General features: G+C 39.7%; 1 protein-coding gene and 1 long non-coding RNA gene across 2 annotated transcripts in view; one reads left to right on the forward strand and one right to left on the reverse strand.

The window, feature by feature from the left end:
* Positions 1–9221, reverse strand: part of TGFBR3 (transforming growth factor beta receptor 3) — a 126598-nt gene extending 117377 nt beyond the window's left edge. The window contains exon 1 of the mRNA XM_062581355.1: positions 8993–9221. The gene's annotated coding sequence lies outside the window, so the exon portion shown is untranslated. The remainder of the gene's footprint in view (positions 1–8992) is intronic.
* A 149-nt stretch (positions 9222–9370) lies between these two features.
* Positions 9371–10697, forward strand: LOC134143645 (uncharacterized). Its single transcript, XR_009959150.1, has 2 exons — positions 9371–9753; positions 9867–10697. It is a non-coding gene; the product is annotated as an uncharacterized LOC134143645 (long non-coding RNA).
* Positions 10698–18803: the final 8106 nt, after the last annotated feature.

Genomic DNA, 18803 nt, shown 5'->3' on the forward strand with positions numbered 1-18803 from the left:
TTCTATAGCATTGCAGTCAGCCAGGTCTATTGCTGAACTGAGTTCTTATTGCTTTATTTTCCCCTTGATTTCTGTTCCTTTAAGCCTTTTCCCCAAAAGTTACCATCTGTTTCTCCAATCGCCACCTACCTTTCCCATACAAATCCTTCCTCCGCCTTAACTCTATCACCCTCGTTGTGTAGCCTTTTCCTTCAGTGCCTGAAGAATAACTTCCACTTCCTCTTCTCCTTATCAACGCAGACACCAGTAATTCTCTTCTTTCCAAGCACAAGGTTAGAGGTTACACAGCTGTCTGTAACACCGTTCACAAACATTTCTGCACCAAACTGAGCCAAAACTCTTGCTTCACTTGCTCACACGAGAAGTCCCAAAGTCAATGGAGATACTTGAGTGAAGCCAGCAAGATACGTACCCTTGTGTTGTTTTGCCATAGCAACGTGAACCCAAGTTTCTAGGCTATCCAAGGCGGCCTTCACAGCCAAAACTTTTTCACTTTTTGTTTGTTTGTTTTAAACATGGCAACCATTTAACTTATTTAACCATTTTTTCTCCCACTTTTCCCTGTCAGTTCCCTATGTGAATGCAATAAATAAATACATCCCATGCATAAGCAAAAAGGCAATCATTTGTAATCAAGTATGTCCAAGCACAATAGAGGTTTCCCAGATGATTAAATTAACTACACAAGCAGTTCTATAAGCCTAGGAATAAAACAGTTTTTGAAAGAGTTTATTTATAACCCCACTCCTATTAAATACGCATTTTAGCAGATTTTTTTCCCCTTTTTAATGGATGGCATTCATCCTCTGTCAATTCTGTGCGATTTGCATGCATTTCATGCATGCATTTCTGTGTGATTTGCTGTCAAAAAGCTGATTAACATGATTAGCTAATATTAATGTGGGACCCAAACTATGTATTTTTTATGTCTATGTCAGAAGTATAGGCATAAAGTTCCACCATTCAGAATTTAAAACAGTAACTTATTCACGAACTATTAACAGGATAGATTCTGATTTAGAAACAAAGTGGTTTCATTTTCAGGTAATATGAATAGTAATGAAACCAAAAATCCTGACATATCAAAAGCCCAGCAAAAAAGTAATTCTGATGTCTTGCAGTTCACATGCTACTGTGCTTGTAATGGGACATTTCAACAAGTCACAGTTAAAGGCTATGGGAACTGGACAAGTGCCAAGGGAAGATGTTTTATGCCATTTAGCAATTGTGCCCCTCTATTCCACATGACTTTTGTTTTAACATTTTGCTTATTTATTTTCGTATTAATGTATTACAATGCAGCCTGTCAAATTACAGGAAGCCACAGAATATACACAAATCAGTCTATAAACGACATAAAAGCATTCCACCTTTTAGTAACAGTTTGCTGAAGGTAGTGTTGCTACCTGGTACATATTTTGCCCACAGATAGCATGAAGCTCTGGCTTGGATAGAGGTCTCTATTCTCAGCATCACTTCATAAGCAAGTTTTCTCATCAGCTTCCCAACTTTTTTTTTTTCTTTTTTTAAACATCCAACTTTAGTTGCCACGAGTTTTGATCAGAAAAGTAAAGTCATGAAACTAGACACTGTGGGCATTTTAGCTGAATAATCATTGTACTATAGAGCACAAATACAAGACAGTTTACAGAAATAGGACCCCCCAAAAAAATCATTGCTTTGTATGTTCCCAGGACTTCCCTTTGTGCTCCCCCCCTGCTCCCGCCCCAAGCACAGTGAGTTGGGCAGCTGAATCTTTCTGGGCTCTGGGGCAAAGTTTTATTTGCAAAGTATAAACAAGAGAATAGCCTCTTAAAAGATCAGGATGTAGGAGGGTTTCAATAGGTGGAAGGGAAGGAAATGCATTCAAGAGTCCTTTTTACTGGAAGGAGTACCCAAGATTCTTTGACAAGAAGGAGACTAGCACATAGATTCCCTTTTTAAAAAGGCAGAAATTCCTAGAAATGACTGGATCTCTAAGGATGGGAGTGCACATGGGACGAAAGACAGAGCTTAACAGCAGGAACAAACCCTTCATGTGCAACTTGAGCGCTGAATCAGAACTCTTCTACTTTAATGCAGAGCCCTCAGGGACATCCTGCAGGAGAGCATCTCAAAAGGGGTAGAAGAAACAAGAGGTTAGGATGGTGCACAGCTGTTACACGAGACTGGTTCAAGCAATGCGGAATCTAGTACCAGCAGCAGTCATAGATTTTCTGTGCAGCTCACAGCCACTCGATCCCTTCATAAGCAAATGAGTAATAGCAGGATCTCTGCATTGCCACAACAGCCCCTGCATTATCTACCTAGAAAGATAACACCACTCCAGGCAGTTCTGTTTGTCTTCCAGTCAGGACACCAATAAAAATCTTACTGACCTCATCTGGTAATACCAGTGGCAAAATTATATGCTATTTTCCTAAAGAATATTCAGGCAGCGGAAGGAAAAAAAGCAGAGACTTCTAATAATTCTACATACATAAACACTGAATGAGAGTTTTCACAACCATTCAAGAACACATCAAGTCTAAAATCTACATTTAAATAAAGCTCAGGTTCCCAAGGAACTCAGTGATGTCTCACAATAGTCAACAGGAGCTAGACTCAAGTTTTTTAAATGGGACTTGCCGCTTTTTTAAGTTTTACCCTGAAACAAAAACACTTCTACTGCACAGAAAACTTCAGGATGAACAGGAAGACCATAAATTGCATGAAACAGACCTCCACAACCTTTCCCCCCTCAACACTAAACTTCTTTGGCCTAATTACTTTATTTTCTTGTGGTTTCTAATTGGAAACAGAATAGGTTTCCTGGCACTGGGCTATCTTACTCTTCACAAACACAGTAGCAGCCAACAACCTCACACAAGTTTCATTAACCTTAAGTTTTATTTGGCTCTAATTCTAATTGTACACCTAAATCAAACAGATAACAGCTCAAACATAGCTATTGAGACCACCCAACATAACCCCAGGGAAAGCATCTCCTTGTGGCTATGCGCAAAACCAGTCACAGCAGGATGGAAAGTTACCAATAGCTCAGCAAAGCTCCTTCCATCCACAGTAAAAGATTTCAGCAAATTATTCTCTCAATTAATATTTGATGCAGCTATTTTTTCTAAGCTTTTACTGCAAGGCCTAGAACTGTATCTAGTGCTAGTTCTAGCTGGAACTTCCCTACCAGGAAAAAAGCTAAACTGATCTCTGTTAGATTTAAATCTTGGAATGACCTCTGTAGATTTAGAGCAGTGGTTTCAAACCACGATCTACAGATGTTTGGAAATCTCAGAGTTACTTCTGAGGGGCCCATAAGGGTAATAATGAAAAGCAAGTCTATAGCATTAAGCTTAAATTTGCTCTATGGGAATGCAAAACATGGTGGTCAGCAATTTGCGAAAAGTTGAAAACCATCATTTCAGAATAAAATAAGAGAAAAATGGATGAGGTGTACAAATCAGTCTTTCTTATTGTCAGTGATAATAAGAAGCTACAAGATGTAAATAAAAGACTTAAAACACGAAGTACTATTTACTTTAAAGCTAGGAAAAAGCATCATCAAAATCACACTTTGGAAAAGAGCCACATGTACTGGATTTTACTCTCTAGAATATCACATGCTTTAGAAAGCAGGTAGACTGCTAAATAAGAACATAGTTAAGATAAACAGCTGTATTAAAAGCTAGCTGTCAGCCACTACATCTTCAATTGCACATCTCTAAGATAGGAAACTTCTCCCACACAAATAGGGAAGACCTTAGAGTGCCACACCATTAAAAGGATGAGTCAAAAGAAGTTACCCTTTGAGTAGGAGTAATCTACCCTCTCACTAATTGTCTGCCAAATAACCAGTGAAATTTAATTTGTTTGGCAGAGGAACACACCTAGTTTGAGGCAAAACTTTTTTTCATAAAAATTATCATTTGCAATCAGTGTAATGTGGATTTGCTTCAAAGAGGATACATATCACTGGCATGTTCCGCTCAGAACATACATACACTCCCATATAATTTTTACCATCCTGCCTCTTACTGTTTTATATTAAGTTTATCCATAAAGTCTGCAAAAAACTTTGAATACCACTTTAGGGAAATGAAAGATTGCAAGGAATTCATAAATACGTACAAATAATTTGTACACCTTGTATGCCAAAAGAGAATCACTGCATCTCAGAGTGAAGCAAACCACTGGATGCACAAGTATACAGAAAAATTGTCTAATTTAAATGCTGGAGGTGGGAACTAACCTATCACATAACACAAGTTGTGCATACCAGAGACGTGACTCGGTTCATCAATATAACAGTCAAGAGAGAGGCCTCTTTCCAAATATTGTAATAGGTGTTTTGTAAATCAAAGCAAAGTTTTGCTTCACCCAAATCGTTGTGAAAAAATACACAGGTAAAGCTTTTACAATTGTACCAGTATTGCTGGTACAATACTGTCATAGTTCTCAATCACATTGTGTCAAACGCAGCTATAGTCAAATCAGAATTATTTCTATAAACCTAAGACAGAGGAGGACATTTGGTCCTTCAATCTACTTCTAGCTTCTTGGCAAGGAAACACACATATTCAGCAGATCTATACTACAGACTAAACTCGCGGGATACTTTGGGGTTCTCTACAGTCCCTGACTCATACAGTAGAGCTGAACTAATTTCCAACAGAAGATGCCTACACTTAGGAAGAAAATCAGAACGTAAGCCTTAAGTGAATATCCATTCTTTTTTAGATTATTACCTTATACATGACAGGCCCTACTGCCTTCTGTGCAGAAAAATAATCTATATATGTTAGCTCTATAATTAACCTGCTTTAGATCCACGACCTCGAGATAAGCCATTTTCCTGGAATATAAACAGGTCTCTTTCAAGGTCACAGCTAAACTTACTTAAAACAGAGGCCCTTTTCAGCTGACTCCCAAAACTTACAGCATGCTGAAACAGCAAAAAAACCCTGAAGCTACCCAACCAATATTATTAAAATTACATAGAAATGATTAAAAATAAATTTCAACCACAGCTGACTGAATTTTTTTAAAATAAACAGATAACTAATTTTAAAGTACTATTCACAGAAAATGAAATAATGACTTTCACATTTCCCCAATAAATCCATTATAAATACATTATAAACTAGCACATTTAACCAGACAATTATTATTTGTAAGCACTGCAATTCAACAATATATACAACGTAATATATAAAATAGTCTCTGCTAAGCTTGACAAATCTGATCATTTAGATACTCGAGGTCCTAAAGGATTTTTTTTTTTAATTTATATCGCCAGAGTGGAAATTAAAAAGCGGAGGGGGGGGGTAGGGGGTGACAGATAATGGTGAAGTAACCATTTTAAACACTCTCCTCTAATGATTTCCAGAGTTGTATAAATTTGCTTTATTTTGGCTACTGTAGAGTTAATTGTTGCTGTCATAGGGTAAGAAATGCTGCTCTCCTGGATGACTGCCAGCACATAAAAATGAGAATCCACAGTTAAGGACAAAACAATTCCAATTGTACTACTACTTCACTGGTAAATTTTTATGGCAAAACAGGCTTCTTTGCATAAAGTAGCTAGAAACCAGCATACATTTGTTAATCACAGTAATTATTACTGCTGTAGAAGTGAAATCTATTTATAATACAAAAATTTTATGGAATTCAGATCAAAAGTAGTGTATTACGGAAGTATTTATAATCTGGATCTCACAGACTATTTTCCAAGATCTGCATAAACTGTCTATGACTAAGTTGCATCTTAAATGTCAAGAGATGATTGCAGATATTAGACAAAAGCATTGTAAGACAAGTTAGGCAAAGTTTTAGCACTATTTTTAAGCAAAAATCTCGCTTTGACTTTACAAACTATACACTTCAGCAGCTCAGAAAACCATACAGAGGAGAAAGTTTTGTTGTTCCCTGTGGATAAAATCAGAATAAAAATGATAGATGAGTAAGCTCATCAATGGAATATGATATAGATCTTTTTGTATCTGCAGTTATCTGGCAACAGTTGATAATGCTCTATGGAGAAGAGAAAATGCACAATCACTGGCACGTGCACATACCTGCTTACTGAACCAATGAGGAGAAAAGCATTTTCATGTTCATTTAATGCCTCAGTATTCAATCAGTGCCATTTCAGATTCAGATGAGGGTCCAGCCAGATGAGCTTACCTCTTCCTATAAACGTAACTAGGTACTATTAATTTCAGCAAAGCTGTATTTTGTCTCCACTTGCTCTAATAGTATGGGTATATACAATCGCTGTCCCTCACAAGTGGTCTTGCAGTAAATCAGCTACTCCATGACAAGCGCTCCAAGCCTTGTAGGTGAAAAAATAGTGTAACCTCACAGTGTAAGCAGCAAGATGCATCACGTTTACTGTAGCATAAGAGCCTGTTCTTTGGCCATTACTGGGGAATAGTTTACATGCTGCAAATTCACATCTCAGCATTCAGCAGTTTGCTTGTATATTCTTACCTTAGGCATTTGCTTGCAAAATAAGCATATGTTATATTAAGTATATGGTTGCATCAGACTTTGTAAACTAAAAAGCAATATGGATCACTGTAAATCATCAAGATAACAGCCTTTGCTTTCAGTAATCATGGCACAAAAGGAGGAATTAATTGGTAGGCCAATACAAACAAGCAAACAAAAAAAAAATCATTACTGATCTGTCCTAGCTGACCTTCACAAAAATAAGCCAGCAATGACTTCCTAAAATCTATATAGAATATCTAAAATTATTCTCTCCTACAAAAACCCCAAACACTGAATAGTTTCTCGTGAGACTACAACTTTTTTGCAACTCAATTTCAGCTTTCAAAAATCTATATACCATCATGAATGTGGTACAGTAGTACTTCTGCTACAGAAGTATTTGGTCAAACCATTATCTAAAGCTTTACAGACTACTCAAAGAAAGATCTCATTCTTAAATAACTCATTTCAAATATTTTAAAAAGAGAAATTTCACTTAAGTAGGCCTCTCAGTTCTAGCTAATGTAGCAAAAATTCCTTTCAGAAGAATGGGAGATATCTACCACAGTAAACTAATAAACAAGCATACATAAATAATGTATTTAACCCTACACATGGCAATTCTTTTCAAATTTGACATTCACCCTCTTTAAAGAAATTCTAGTAAAAAGTATTGGCTCAAAATTTTAACAAATTGCAATATGAAGGGAGACTTCATAGAGTGTTTTGTGTTCCCCCTGCTGGTTTAGCAATTAACTTAAAATCACTGTTCCTAGAAATAGACATCAAGATGCTATGGTATTCCAAGACATTTTGCAGGGCAAAGAAACAAAAATTGAAACTTATTTCTCAAAAGAACTTACACGCATGGCATGCGGACTGCTTAAGGCCCTGGATACACATACAAAGTTGAGATATCTATCAGGATCAAAGACCAAACAAGACCTCCCCAGAGAGGAGGAAAACACAGTACAAGAGGAAAATTTTGAAGTGTTACTTTAAACTTAACAAGATTGGACAATAGCAAACAATTGGGGGAAGCAAGTTTCAGAGTAAAGGACTCTTCACTGAAGGAAGCCAACAGCCTGCCCCGTCACTGGCCATCCCTTCCTCCCCTGGCTCGCCAGGGAGCTCTGGCTCCTGTGGTTGGCATCTGCTCAGCTCTACATTCCAGTCAGAGAAGCTCCTCTGTGGCTATAAAACTCCACGAACCTTCATAAAGTTAAACTGGAGCTGTTCAAATGAATTCATATCTACCATTAACGTCTTGCTAACACTCATGTTGGAAATACTTCGACAAGACACCTGTGCAGTTCTAATTAAAACCCAACAGCCAACTTGTATCATTCCTGAGATTCATGGAAAAAACATGGAATAGAGAGGAAATAAAACACTCCTGGCAAGAAGTGATAAACTAATCGGCATATGCCTTTGGAAAGAGCTGTATTTGTGTGCAGCCTTGAAGTCTTCCGCACATGAGACTCAGAGCAACAGCGCTCCGGTTGACTATGAGCTTGAACGTAAAGGGTCCCACAGGCTGCTGAAAAGCAGGAGAGTCTCTCACTTCAGGTTCTCTCCCAGAGGGGGTTCAAAATCTGCCTGTTTGACCTCATCCAAAAAAAAGAAAGGAAACAAACATTCAGCTTGGTAGAAATACGGACCTGACCAGGTTGCTGTCCTTCTTAAAAGGAAGTTACGGCACTCATTCAGCCAAGTTTGATTTTTCTCCTCTAAACAATATTATAAATCCTATTAAAAGGTTTCTAAAACTTAACTGTACTGACTATTGTGCACTGGGAACAAGAACACGATAGCAATTCAGTTATAACAGCAGCTACTGCATAATGGCTCAGAGATAAGCAGATCGCAGCTTGTCACATCCACAGCAAGTGCAAGAGGTGTAACCACACACTCAGCTGTGCCCCAAATCCTCCCTTTCGGGAGAGGTAGCTTCTTCAGTGCTGCTCGTCTTCAGCGACGTGACTTCGGCGCTACAAGCGCATCTGAAACTGCGGAAAGTTCAAAGCGTCTCCGCACTCAGCTCGACCCTGGTGCCGCATGGCTGCTACCGACAAGCGGGGCACGCTCGGGAGCCCGCAGGGGACCGACCCCGGCGCTTGCACCGCAACCGCGCGCCTCGCCGAGGCCGGTCCCGCGCCGCCGCCCAGCGCGCCCCGCTCGCCTTCCTCCCGCGCGCGCGGGCCCGGCGCGAACCAAGCGCCTCCCCGGCAGCACCTGCAGCTCCCCCGGCCCAGCCCCGCCGCGCAGCGGTTTCACGCGCGGGCCTCCCCGCCGCCCAGCCCCGCGCTCCGCCCGCGCCACCGCGCAGCCGCGCTCACGCCACAAGCTCCGACCCGCTTTACCGGGACGGGACCCCGCGGGGCAGCGCGGTGCCGGCAGCGCGGACGCCGCCCGCCGCCGAGCCGCGCCGCCCCGCGCAGGTGGGGCCGGGCCGGCGCGGCGGAGCGGCCGCGCACCCCCGCGGGGCCGGGGCCGCCGCACCTACCTCGCCGCCGGGCTGTCCGCGCCGGCTCCCGCGGGGCAGCCGCGCCGCAGCGCCGCTACGCCATGGGCGCCGCGCTCCCGCGCCGCTCCGCGCCCGCCGCTACTGCCCGGCCCGCGGTGCGCGCGAGGAGGCGGCGGCGGCGGAGGAGGAGGAGGAGGAGGAGAAGGCGGCGGCGGAGGCGCGCAGCCGCCCGCCCGGCCCCCAGCCCGCGAGTAACCCCATGGCGCGGCAGCGCCGCGCACACGGCCGCGCGGGCGGGGCGCGCCGGGCCGCGCGGGGCGGGCCGCGCCGCCATTGGGCGCGGGGCGGCGCCGGCGCCGTGACGGCCCCGCCGCGGGCTCCTCCCGCCGCGCCGGCCCGGCCCGGCCCGGCCCGGCCCGGCCGCTACGTACCGCGCGCGGCACCGAGGGTCCCGCAGCGGGCCGGGCTGCTGTCCTCTGAAGGGCTGACTCTAGGGCAGAAGATACTCAAAATTAGTTACGTTTAACCCAATGCAGTTGTCTCTGTCTACAGCAAACACAATAGTCCAAATCATTTGGCTTTGTTACTTTACAGCGAAAAATTTTGCTCAATGTTTAACGTACTTCTCAGCATCTTCAACAAGGCCAACAATACCGAGTTTCAAAGTGAACTTCGCAATTAAGGGAACGGCGTCGTGCGTGAGGGCTTCTCCAGCAGGCTGGCTCGGCGGTGCTTGCCTCCTCGCGCAAGGCCGTGCGAGAGGCAGCTTTCGGGTCGGTCTCCTAGGCCTGCTAGCACAGGTTGGTGGATGCATGCCGCTCTTATTCCATATAAATCCTGTAAGAGTAATACGAATAGTTAGCATTTTGCAAGCATAAACACATTTGAGATCCTCTTTTCTCTCTCTCCACAGCAAAGCTGCCATCAAGGAGAGGAAAACTGAGCACTAATCCTACCACTACTACTAAACAAGCAAATAGTCTTCTGTGCAGAGATACAGAGAAATTAAGGGGAGTTTCAGAATGCTTTAACAAATATTTACTATTTAATCTGCTTTCTTACTACGAGGGATTTGACTTTTAATGGTGCTGTATGACTTCAACAACAACCAGGGATGTCTGTCCCTGAATCTCGGTCCTGAGTTCTTAAAACCACCTAAGAGAGGTCAGACACAATTTATTCACTTGTATCTTGAAATGCCAGTTTGCAACCTAGAATAATCTATTACCACCTATACTTAAGTTTGTTTTTTCCCTGTCTGGATGAGTCTTACTCATGCAGTACTGTTACACACGCTATAAATCAGTAAACGCCTTGGTCTTGTGAGGTGCTTGAGCACCCATTTTTAGTAGCAATGCTGAGCATCTTGCAAAGACAAGGCCTCAAATCTTTGACATTATCTCTACATTAGAGACCTTCAGCAAGTAAATCCAATGGTTGCTATAGTAAGAATTCAGTTTACATTAAATATTTCAGTGAACAGACTTACAAAACTTGCAGAAACCGGTAAACACAAGTCCAGACTGCTTGCTGGCAGCCTGAACCCAGTTACACAATTTTTGATTTATTTTTTAGTGTTTGAAAAGTTGAACATGTTGGCGCATGACATACTCATCTCTTATCACTCTCCGTCTGTATGTAGGATGTAAAATCTTTGCGAGAGAGATGTGGAGGTGGGGGAAGTCCCTTTAACAAAGAAGAAAATCAATATTCTACAGCACTAAAAGTTATATATTTCAATGCATATTGTGTGTCTACTTCATTTCCGCTAGCTGAAATTCCAGAGTACTGATTAAAAATGGGATTGAAACTTAAAGTAATGATTTTTATTTAAACAGTCATTTAGGTCCCAATTCTGCAAAGATTATATTAAACATTAAATTCATTCAAATCAGCAGTCATCAAAACTGATCAAGTTTATGAAGTTAGACATGTGCAGAAATCTTCAAAAACCAGATTCTTTGTACACAGGTCTGACACAAGCAAAATTATTTTCACTGATTTCAATTAAGAACTGGTTCTCGTCCTTGGAACTAACTCTGTTAGGATACTGAACATCCTTGACTGTATTTGAGGCTTTATGCTGCTTCCCCTGGTGTCCAAAAAAGTTCAAGACTTTCCAAGACATACTCAGCACTGATTTTTATTTATAAATTAATATGTAACTCAGATTAGTGTTAGTATATACAAAGTTTAATGACTGGACTGAAGACATAAGAAGTATCTACACTGAAGTACAATTAGTTGCATGGTTTGCCTGACCTGAGAATATAATCATATACAGTTGGCTTTGGCATTTTTTTTATAACATTTCATGGCAGAATAAGTAGAAAATACCTGATTTTATATTAAAACCAAAAAAGAAGCCTGTAATCTCAGCTATAGTGTTGATTCTTGGCAGATGTGGAACACATATATATAATTTATATCTTTACTTACCTTTTAACTATTAGCTGATGTAGTGTTTAACTTCCCATCTAAGGCAGGATTATTTAACTTAAAAAGCATTGGCCATACCTAGCAATATCATGAAATACATGAAAGCTGTGGAAGTTCACCTTTGCAAGAGGTTTTCAGAGTACTACAGAATTGAGCTTAAGTAAATATCAATCCTTGTCTTAAAAACTATGCACCACTTGCTTTATTAACATAACTTGGAAGTTTAACTTTTTTTTTTTTTTGAGAAGGCATCAATTCTGCATCATTCATACCAATGCTTTTATTTATACAAATAGACCCATTAAACTCAGTAGGAATACTTTTATGAACAAAAACTGTGTGTGTACTACTCACACAGAACTAAGGGCCATCTTAAATTATTAGCTTTAGATTACAGGTATAAAACTCTAATCTGCACTGAAGAGTCAGCTAAGTTTGCATCAACTGAACTACTTCTGAAACCAGAAGCAGTACTGTCACAATGAAATGACATCCAGTCTAAACTAATTAATCCTTCTTAGGGCTCATTAACTTGAATGCAATTCCATATAATATTGGCTTGGATTTTTACCATGACAAGCTCTAAAGATACACCAGCCTTGCTCAGCCCTAGCCCAAAGGTCTTCATTTCATGCTCTGTTACAAGGTACAGGTGCATCCCACATTACTCTGAATTACCTAAGCCTAATGGCTGTGACCTCAGGCAGACTCCTGAGTGCTGAGCAAGAAGCTCAGCTGTACAAGATACTTAGCACATTACCGCTGATTCAGCAAATAACATTAAGTAAACAATTTAAAGCAGAACTTACTGAAAATCAGTAAGTATTGAAAATTGTATATAACAGTGTTATATACAATTAAGCAATGCTTAATTATTCAACCAAAATCACAGTGTTCAGCTTCTTGTAAAATCAAATCTCACAGGAACTAATACCTTTGAATATATTGGAGTTTAACAACAGAATTAGACTTACATAGCTTGTTTTCAAAACCTTACTATATTCCAAATATTAGTGGCTGGGTAATATATGCAGTTTTAGGAACACAGAGTTAAAGTTCTCTTTGTTCATCTAATGACACTAGACTAGGGCTTTGGGACTAGACATGGAGCTGGGGACTACGTGCTGTGGTTGGTACCACACTGAATATACTTCCTGCTAATGAATACATCCTTATGATGAATTCACTACCACAAGTAGAATTATGCTTTAAATAGTCATTGCACAGTGTAGTCATCTGATGATCAATCGCTTAATTAAACCACTATTTCAAAGTATTTCATCCACCAAAAGAAATACGGGACACAAAAGCTCAGCAAAATATTCACTCTCAAATTGACCAGGAGGTTCTAATCTTGAAAGCATAGACTTCCATTAAAGAGCAACCTAGTGCAAAAATATTTGTGTGTCTTACAGTAGTTTTTCAACATCACAGAAATGTTCTCCACTAGTAAGGACTAATTCTCACTTAACACTGTCTTACCTTGCACAATGTCTAGAATCTTTTCAACGCTAAAAGATTGTCCCAGACACTATGGCATTAAAAAAATCGTAACAATAGGAAGGACCACACTATTCCAAGAACTGATCACTTTTAAACTTAAAGATCTTATCCCAGATTAAGTCAACCCAGGCCCTGTAACCCTGGATCTAAAAAGCTGGCCAGCAGCCATGTTCTTGAAATGCTACAGAAGCATTTATCCTTTTAAAAGACCATAAAAAAGTAAATAGACTATTCATTAACTTTCCAAAAAGGAATGGATGAATGGGCATCCCACAAACATATTTTGACATAAGACTGGTTTCAAATTGGGATCAAATGCACAGAGTATTTTCAGACGAGTATGAGTGATAGTTACTGCTCATCAGCTGAACAGCAGTTATTGCCTAGGCAGACTACTCTCAGAGGTCCACCTCTGAAGTAAAATGCCATTATTTAAAATAATTTTAAAATAATGTGATTTAAGCTGAAGTACTTTACTTTGCAACTGGAAGCAAGGGGATGGGACTAAAAACCTAAGCATTGGTTGCTGACTAACCAAAGGTTGCTATGCTGCAGTAATTCCATCATTATAGTCATATGACTCCACCCTTATGACCTTTTCTATGAAGCGTCAATTAATAATATTAAATCATTAAAATCCTCTTAGGAAATAACTCTTCAATACAATCTAGTGAGGTAAAATCTACATTCCTTACGGAATGATCCAGCATTCTTTAAACACCTAAAACTTTTGCTAAAGTTAAATAAACGTTAGTGTTGAACTGTTAGGCTTGTCTACACTTGAGAGTTACTTTGGATTAACACAGGGTATGAATGTCAAGTGCAGCAGCAAATCTGGAATAATTTCAAATCAGGTAAGCAATATAGGACCCAATCCTACAGTTACCGTCCTGAGGACAAAACTGATGCTATATACATAATTTACATAACACATTCTTAAAGATTTCAGATGAAAAATAGACAAACAAAAAATGGCTTCCGTGTGACTAGCCATCCCCTTTGTGCCTCCCCCTCCTACTTGTATGCGTTCTTCCACAGGCTCCCCTATACCTGGCATTCCTCTCTTACCGACTCTACTATGCCCCTAACCCTCCTTCAAACATTTTTTGATAAGATGTTTATAGGCCCTCAACCTAACAAGTGCAAACACAACAGACCAGAAGAGGGAGGAAAGAAAGAGAGATTGTATAAGAGAAGGGAAAAATCAACAAAAGATCAAACAAGAAAAATGTGAAACGAGCACACCTTTGCTGTTCAATCACTTCTGTCTGGCTGTATCCCTTTCCTTATATTGTACGTTGTCTATTTAGAGGCTAATCCAAAACCTAGTCAAATAGACAGAAGTTAACAAGTGACTTTAAATTCTTCAGTTCTGGACAATTCTCTTTACATTTGATCACAAAACACCTAGAACTTTGAAATTCAAACCCACATATTACACAACTCATATTCACCCTTGTTAATATTTAAAACAGAGAGTTATATGTATGACTAAAATTGCACATGTGGTCTGCAGGACTGCATCCTAAATTGCTGTATTCTGTTTTGAACGGTAAAAGTATACTGCATGCTTGTGGTTTCAAGAGCACTTTATGGATGGAATTCTTTGCAGCCAAGATGTAAATATCACAGCCTGAAATCTTTTCATGTATGCAATGGCCTAATTGCTTTATTATTTTTATGTATATAATACTCACAATGTGCCAAGTGTTTTACTGAAAAACATCAAGACAAAGCTGCTGCCTAGAGAGTTAACAAGTTAAATTGGCAAAGGTAAGTGAAAGAAAGGAATGCAAGACTGAAAGTAATTTGGCACTGAAGTTTAACACATTGTATTAGTTATATGATTTTGCATATTTTCTTTTCCTCCTTTTGATCTTTTGATCTTTTGTTGATTTGTTTCTTTTTCTTGCCTTTCTTGATCTGATTTGATTGCAAAACGTGATCACCTGGGTTGTGACCCAAAATGGAAGGAGATTCAGGTATAGACTGCCTCACTGAGGAAGCAGAGACAAAAATCAAGCAGTTAGATATGTAATCATTATCTTTCATAACGGATATTTCACCTAGCATAGTAAAAATGCCTGAAATACAACTACTTAAGCTGTGTTTTTGTCCTGAAATAAATAAAATTGGCTAGATGTACAGAATGTCCCTATAAATCCCAGTGAAACTAGAAAATATTTCATCTGAAGTAAAAAAAATGAGAGTTGCAAGTCCTTATCGTTTTATTAAATAAAGCTACTATTTTGTTCTTAGTCTCTTTGCAGAGGGTCTTGAGAATAGGGAGATTATACAAGATTTCATTGAAGATGTTTGTAAGATAATATGATACAGCATTTTTGGAGCCTGATTTAGGCAATCAAATTTTAAAGTGGAACCACTAAATAAATATCTATTTAGTATATACATGGTTTCCCCCCCAAATTGCTCCCCCCCCAAATAAAAGGTTATCTAGTTAAACAAATTAGCTCTATGAATTTAAATACCAGCCTATGACAAAATTTCTGGATTTGAGAATCACTAAGTAATGGATTGTACAAGCTGCAATTTATTTCTTGTTTGAGCTTCGAAAGATCCACAAAGGAATTTCTGCACTGTTGTTCTGTGCTTAGTTTTAGAACTGCTCCTGTAGGATATACCTCTTTTCTTGGGAAGGGGGGGAGGAAAAAATTACCAGGACTATTACAAAAGAAAAGTCTAACAATGTTTCATTTTTTACTTCTGTATGTGACTCTCAGTATATATTTAGCTAGAATTACAGATTAATATAAAAGATTTTCCTACACATATACTGTACAGTGTTTGCTGTTTCAGGTGACATATTCATTTGTGTTTGTGTGTATGTATAAGAATTAGGGTCCTTTTTGCAAGTATTGTGACTCAATTTCTTATCTCCAAGTGATCTGTAATATGCTACCCTCCGTTTTGCTTTAGACTGCTACTGATTAATGTCTTATGTTGGATGTTTGTTTGTTTTTCCTGTGACTTTGTGTTAGTTCATCATCCTTGGAGCTACAAAACAAACGTACCAGGGAATGTGACCTATCAATCTTAACTGTCCTTTACTGAGTCTGAGTGGAGATGTAAAGCAAATGCATACATAAAACATTCCATGGGTTTGACACACAATTTGCTGCTAAAAGATTTGCTCTCAGGCTTTAATGTCCTGCATTGATTCATAAAGTATCAATTACTTAGTGTATATCTGTGTGAATTGCTATCAATATCCATTCTGTGTTCCCATTCACACATTAAAACTCCAAAGCAAGCAAGTCTCTTTTCTTCTCACATACATACAGCACAAAAACATGAGAGAAACAACCCCAGCCCCCTTCCTATGTAGCCCTTTACCAAACCATGGGAAAAAGGAACGGTCTTTCTATAGCATTTAGAAATTTAACAAAACCAGACTAGGCAGAGAGCAGGGGAAGTTCTGTACTTGGAGAGAAAGTTTGAGTTCCAAAGAAGAGAACCCATCTGAGGAATTTTCCATGCAAAAAAATACAGAGGAATAAGCACCACTTCAAGCACATCTATTGATTACAAAATGAAAACAAGGCTTGTGGAGACCGACAACCTTCAAACTTAAAAGTCTACATATAAATCTATAAACTGAAAGCAGATGAAAACATCTTGAAGCAAACTGGGCAACAACACAGATCACAGAATAGCCCAGAAGACAAGGATTTGTGAAATTCTACTTCACACGCACTCCTAAGTATTCTCTGCTAGCTGCAGTTTCATTAAAACTTCTCAGTAAGGGCACAAACACAAGCCCTGGTAATTCACACAGCTGCTTCCTGCAACCCACCAACATCCGCTGCCTTGCACAAGTTAGCAGTAACAAGCATTTTATGTATTTTTGAATTATTTGCTCCACAGATCTGGCAATGTCAAATATGCACGAGATAATGAGCTGAAGGACATCAGCAACCTAAGTACATCAGAACCAGTGCCCCCTCACTAATCTTCCCAATGTTATCACATGGAAATTGCTTAAAAGCAGGGAAAATCTAGGCCCTGTTATACCACAGGATAGAGAACCTTATGTACAAAAAAGGTTGCTCACAGTCCCCCTGTGTGAGCTGTGCATCTATTGAACCATCTGAGATTTCTCAGCTAGACAACAAAATTCTACAGTCAGTGCTGTTGAAAACTATGGACAAAAAGAAAATAATCAAAGGCAAGTTACACTTTTAGCAGAAATCATGAATTTACGTAAGTAGTAGAACTACTGTTTAGGCCTTTCAATTTTGCTGTTTGTTTAATGATTAACTGTATAGCTCTTAACAGCAATCCTAAGGACTGCAAGTCCCATCTGCCCCAAAATCTTTTTCTGAGGCATTTGCAGGCTGGCATGGGGGGCGTCCACCACGGAGATATAGATCTGCAAGAGGTTTTGAAGCTCATATTGAAAATCTTGTGCTTTTCTGAACTGCTGAAAATGCACCTAAAGAACTCAACTTGCATATGGGTGTAAGAGCCTGAAATTACTAAGAAGGAAACATTATGTGTTTGCATTTTCTATTCAGTTACATATCTCATTGTTTTATATCACTTGCAATTTGAAAAAAAAAATCATTTATATGCAATGTACCCTTTTTAAAACTGGAAGAATAACATTTATGTACTCTAGAAAACATACTGATGCATCCAAGTAGAGACAGAAAATCTTTAAACCAGATAGCCCCTTGCTATTTTATGGGTAAACAGAAGACACTTTTGCATGATATTTAGATTTCAAGAGTTTTAGGCAACAGAAACAGAATAGTTAAATATATGGAAAATTGTTCCTAATGAGTGAGCCATAAAACTATCACCATGATGTTGAGAAAGGCCTCATGCTGAAGAATATTGGCTGGCCTCCATTTGTCTCATCCTGCTTCTCACATGCAATAGACCACTTTGTTAACAAACAGTAATTAATTCCAAAAGGAATAGGAGATACAAGAACAGATCCCTATGATCATTTAAAAAAAGAGCAAGATGTGTTAATGATCAGACTGAGGATATATTTCTATTAACACTAGTTAATAGGAAAAATAGAACAAAACAGTATGTGTTGAGGACCTGATGCCTACACTATGCACAGTCTAGTGGGGTTATTTCCAACCAATTCCAGTGAGGGCTGTGCACATTAGTAGATGGAATATGTTAGCTGTGCTCCTGGATCACATCTTTCAGTTTAATTTCATCCAGAAGAAATCCCATTTGTGCATTCTGAGGCTGCTCCCCAAAGCAAATGCAAACCAAAGCGCCACAGGAGATTCACTTCCAAAAGTCATCCTAATCTGACCCAGAAGGCTGAAGAGGACAGACCCTACATGCCTCGCAGAGCACACTTTCAGGTGGACTGTTTATAGGCGCCTGCGTGGACCGACAACGCAGGGCACTACGGCACTAACAGTTACTGCCTGCCAAATGGACACATCTGATACTATTCCAAGACTTTCACACTCAAAGTGAATTCGAATTCACAGAACAGTCTTAGATCTCTGCTGCTAACGGGTGAAATTTATGCCAGTGCAGACAGACAACGTTTGGGTTCTGCTAGGCCCCTCTTCGTTACGATTCTGAGCCCAAGTGGTGTTTACGCTTTGTACTGGCCTTCTGCTGGGGAGAATTTCACTATTTGTCAACGAAGGGTTTGTAGAATCCCTTCTCTCCAGTCCTTTTCCTCCTCTCAGACAAAACACACAAGATCTTCCATTACACCTGGCACCTTACACACCTTTATGTGCATGATATACATATACTAAAGGGGATACCATCTCTTAGATTTATTTCAGAAGTGGTTTTACTTCTTCAAGGTAAAAATACTCATTCACGCGCATATTTCGTTGTATGTCACAGAACAGTCAGAGTGATCTTCAGATGCTTGAAGAGAAAGCAGCTGAACTCTGAA

The sequence above is a fragment of the Rhea pennata genome, chromosome 8 (assembly GCF_028389875.1).
Source record: "Rhea pennata isolate bPtePen1 chromosome 8, bPtePen1.pri, whole genome shotgun sequence".
Lineage (NCBI taxonomy): Eukaryota > Metazoa > Chordata > Aves > Rheiformes > Rheidae > Rhea > Rhea pennata.